The sequence below is a fragment of the Nannobrachium achirus genome (assembly GCF_963921795.1).
Source record: "Nannobrachium achirus genome assembly, chromosome: 24".
NCBI lineage: Eukaryota > Metazoa > Chordata > Actinopteri > Myctophiformes > Myctophidae > Nannobrachium > Nannobrachium achirus.
This window is the reverse complement of record NC_137831.1, coordinates 33,837,103-33,842,102: the sequence shown is the minus strand read 5'-3', so window position 1 is coordinate 33,842,102 and position 5,000 is coordinate 33,837,103. Positions and strand designations below refer to the sequence as shown.

The following is a 5,000-nucleotide window of genomic DNA, read 5'->3' as shown; positions in this document are numbered from 1 at the left end:
GTCAGCTGAAAAGAAGCGTCTTGGACACAACGCGTCACATCCACAGCGTGCTGTGAGCTTATCGATCTGCTTTTTTTCCCGCCGTGATGAGACCCGCTTACGACAAAGTAGAAATTAGGCAATAGGCTATATGCATATACGCCATTTTGTTCTACTTCCGGGTGTCTTTCGACTTCCTTCACAGGTGTTACCGATGATACTAATGAAGGGTCTGTTCCATTCTGCTCAAACAGAGTCAGGGTGCTGCTATTGTGCATGTTGGCTCACTGGAAACTCTGCTACACCTCTGGGTCTCAAAGTGTCCTTTAGTGGGTTCCAAATGTCCCCATACAGGTGTGTAACTCTGAGAGTGTACAAATGTTTGTTGATTCCATTTGTACAGAGTTATGAGGGTCCTTGAAACTAAAGAACCACTGTACAATAAATCAAACAGAGCCTTCATTAGTATCATCAGTAACACCTGTGAAGGAAGTCGAAAGACACCCGGAAGTAGAACAAAATGGCGTATATGCATAGAGCCTATTGGGACCGTGTACTGCTTGATTAATGAGACTGCTTTGGAATGTTTAACCCGTTGGTATACCCATCCTCATCGCCAGAATCATCACCCGCCACTGGATCTCAACGACTTCAGTCCTTGGGGAAACCCAAACCACTGCTATAGCTAACGTTGTGTTCTTCTGGGCTTGTCTGAGCTTCTAAAACACACGCCCACTCAGGAAGGCTAGAATGAAAGCCAGCAGCACTGCATTTTTTTCATCACTTGGATGCACTTTTGTCGCTGTTGGGCAGGGACCCCACATTTCCAAATACTGTAGCATTCCTTTTAAGCCATTTAGACTGGGTATGCAATATTGCGCGTAATTTTTTGCTTTAGCTATTAAAAAATAGCTGATAAACAAGCTCACAGCTCACCCAGACCCTTTGCTTCAGTGCACCAGCTGTGCTCATCACGTTACACTCCCCCACCCCACAATATAATTTGTAACTTTGAACCCGGTTGAGGGAAATTATACGTGTGAAAAAAGAAACCTTTTCTTCGGTGCACCAAGTCCTACCTTGTAAGCTGCAGCGGAAAACAAAGGGCTAATCTCAAAAGCGGCGAGCACGATTTGAGATGAGCGCGAGCCTTGTAGATTCACCCACAGATATAAAAAGCTAGATACCTCATCCACCCGCTGCAGTTGATTGGAGCGACCCGTCCAACTTGGTGGGCACAAAAGAGGAAGTGTCGAGGGCAGGCTGCCACTCAAAAACACTACTGGCCAATCACAACGCGTCTTTTCCGGGACTTTCCATTCAAACCTGCCTCTGATTTGCCTACCGACCTTGTTGTCTGTTACGCACACAGAAGAATTCCAAGCCTGTCAATCAAAAATGCCCACCAAGGCGAGACGGGTACCAGAGAGCCGGAAGAGGCGTCTACCTTTTTATGTCTGTGGATTCACCTGCCTTGTGAAAAGAATACTCACAGCTTCCTGCGTGGGCCCTGTAGGACATTGATATTACCGTTTTTGAGAGCCTGCTGGTTGCTGGGTGACGTGGGATGCTCTCCCACTTCTACGCAGGCATGCACATCAACAACGCACATAATGGTACACCCATAGACACACACAGGTGTATACTGTCACACTCACACACAGTCACGCACACTGTCCCTACACCAGTGGATCTCAGAATGTGGTCGGGGCACCCCCAGGGGTCCTCGAGGGGGTTCCAGGCAGTCGCGAGCCAAATGATGGATAGTCAGGGACCAATTGGTCCATTTGGTTACACTTGTTCACTCTCAGAGTTAGATTAACAGTGTAGACTGGGGTCCCAGAGATGGATAAATATATGTACCCGTTGGACGTTTTAGCCTTGTTTAGAAACAGGAACTCGGTTTGGCTCCTCCCCCTAGGGGGTCCTCAGAGTTACTACAGGGGGTCCTCCAAATCTTGAGTGATAGAATGTTTTTTGTCCTCCTTTTTTATGTGATATAATTATCCACATTCCGTGAAATGTAGCCAAAAATAGCAGATCTACAAGCTCACAACGCCACACGCTGCGAGGCGTTGTGAGCTTGTAGATTGGCTATTTTCGGCATAGAGCTTTGGTGTAGAGTGGAAAAAGAGCACACTAAGTACAGAGTGAAATGTCAAGTTTATTAAGTGCTGACGGTTCAACTGGTTAAACATCTGAAAACTCAAATTGACATGAATCCAAAATACACTGATGATCGTGCAGTCAAACAATGAAACTATATGGAATCTATGATAAGGTAGTGGTTCATCTCTCTCTCGACTAAGGGATCCTTGGCCTGAAAACGTTGAAGACCCCTGCCATACCCCTTAAGGCAGCGGCGCTGACGGGATCCGACAGAACCAGTCTTTTACGGAAGCGTTACACGTGATGCCCCCTTCCCTCCCCCACTCCACGAGTCAGTCCCCCCCCTCCCCCTCCCCCCGGATGAGAAGCAATCAGATAGAGTGCACGAGCAAGGCTCTTTTCTCTCTCTCCCTCCCTCTCTCCTCGGCTCAACTCTGTCGCGCTGTCTAATGAGCGTGTGCAGTGTGAAGTATAGCGGCGGTCCACGCGCCATTTCCCGGCGTAATTACGTGCCGCGGTCCAGCAGACCGGGGCGCTTCCAGCTCCGGTTTAAGCTTTCTCACTCCCCTCCCCACCCCCCAACTCCCTTGTGAAGCCCCCCTTCCACCCCCCCTCTCAACACTCACAAGTCTCGACAGTGAAGTTCGGCTTAAACGGTAATTGCTTTTGGCATTTTTTTTTTTTTTTTTTTTTTTGCCTTTTGTAGTATTTTGTTTTTTTTTTCTTTTTTTTTACATGACAGATTCAGATAAGCGAAAGGCTTTGTGGAAGGGGATTCCAAGAAGGTGGGGTTTTGGGGGGAGCAGTATAGTCTAGAGCAGGGGACTTCAACACGGGGTCCGTGATCCCTAGGGGGTCCTCAGTGTTAGTACAGGGCGGGCCACCAAATGTTTGTGTGATAGTTTTTTAGTTATTTGTATTTATTTTTTTTACCTCTTGAACCCTAGTATCCCTATTCGGAGGAAACTTTAGCCAACAAATAGTCGATCTACAAGCATCAAATCGCCTCGCGCATTGTGGGCTTGTGGATCGATAGGGGTTTGGTGTTTGTAGAAGGAAAAAAGAGCAGACTAAGTACAGAGTGGAAGGTCAAGATTGTGTTGGTTTAAGCGGTTAAATCAATGAAAATTGACAGTTACAAGAATCCAACATGCACTGACGACAGCACGGTCAAACAAGTCAATGAAACTGTCCATGGAATCAATGAACAAAGTTTAATCCGCAACACAGTTTTATACAACCAGTAAGACTCCCTAATTGTGAGATACAGTAAGCGACCGTCACGTTGCATACACAAACTTTAGAAGGCAATGGTAGCCAATCAGGAGGGAATATGGGAAATGGGACAGATCCATGTCGATGACATGACTTTAGAGATACTGTGTACCGCTTTGCGTGATTCTATGCCAAAATCTGTAGGAGCAGTGTCCAAAAAATGTTTTTTGCAAAAATCGGCCTGATGGTGGCGCTAGAAGAGGGCCATGTGAGAAATCAGGGGCGGAGGTTGTGATTTGCCATCCAAGGAGTGTGTGTGTGCAAAGTTTGGCATCGATAGGCCCAGCGGTGGCGGAGATTAGAGTAGGGCCAAAAGTGTGACGTTACGTGACGGACAGACGGACAGCCAGTGGAGCTTTTCATAGTAACTTACGACCTGACGGTCGGCAATAAGTAGTAGGGATCCGTGCTTCATCTCTCTCTCTCTCTCAGCTTGGCCTGAAAAACGGTTGAAGACCCTCCTTTAGACGGTCCTTCCAATGAGCCTGTTGGTTTTTTGAGGAGAATTGGGCGTACTTAACAGACAAGACACGCGATTGAGGGAAACGCTTATAAACCAGAGAACAGAGGACGCGATCAATTGTGTGCCAAAAAAAATTAAAAGAAAAGAAATCTGTCAACTCCAGCCAGCCATCTGTCAAGCCCCAAACCTCCCCCCTGACTCTTGCATGGTTCTGAGACACACGTCAGCAGGTGGGGGTCCTTGATCCGATGTGTGTGGGTGCTATATTTATTTATTTATTACTAACGATTTATTCGTTTCACACCAAGCCATGGGCAACATTGGAGCTTCGAACGTTATATTTGTTAATTGCATTGCTCCAGATTGGGACGAGGCGTTGGTGAGGATTGGATCGCCAAAAACGGGACAAAAAAATCTCCAGACGCTCTTGGTGTGAAAAGTCATCACTCAACTGCAACCCCTGCCCCCCCTCCCCTCCCCTCCCAAGGCTGTGACAGGAACGTGGATGCATTTAGATTGTTGGTTTTATTTGTTTTTATTTTTGGCAGTTTTTTTTTGCAACCCGGCATGCTCGTGCATGCTCATTCCCCCGAGGTGCACGCCCTGCTGTTCGTTTGCACAACCCGCATATAGGGATTCTGGAAAGGAGAAAAAGAGAGAGTGAGAGATTTTAGATTGTAGACGGAAATGATCACTCCTCTCTTTAGAGGTAGGGTAAGTGATGTTGTTTGGTTAAAAAAACAAGTGTTACGTAGCTCTATTTTCTGAAAGTAATCAATCGTTGCTATGTGGTGTTTGTTCAGTATCAGGAGTTGTCCCCAGCTCTTTTAAGTAAACAGACAATAGAGCATCGCAGTGGGCGTGGTTTACTGGTCCCGGTAAAAAAATCTCCCGTTCATTTCCTCATAGACTTTCACGAAAATATTCATAACAATTATGTTAAGCCTAGAACCAAGCCATCCAGGTTGGCAGTGAATCATGAACATGAAACCTTTTGTGGAAAGAACATTTTGAAAATCGCTAAACAAAGGGTATTTATTAAATGTAGTATATCAAATAATTAAATATTAAAATATGTTTTCATATCGGATTTATGGTCATGATCCATCGCCATCCTGGATGGCTTGGTTCTAGGCTTAACATAATTGTTATAAATATTTTTCGTAAAAGCCTA

General features: G+C 45.9%; 1 protein-coding gene across 1 annotated transcript in view; it reads left to right on the top strand.

Moving 5' to 3' along the window:
• The window catches only part of LOC308280242 (neuropilin-2-like), a gene marked incomplete at its 3' end in the record, with an annotated part of 147,851 nt that overhangs the window by 132,515 nt on the left and 10,336 nt on the right, over window positions 1-5,000 (top strand). The window lies entirely within an intron of this gene.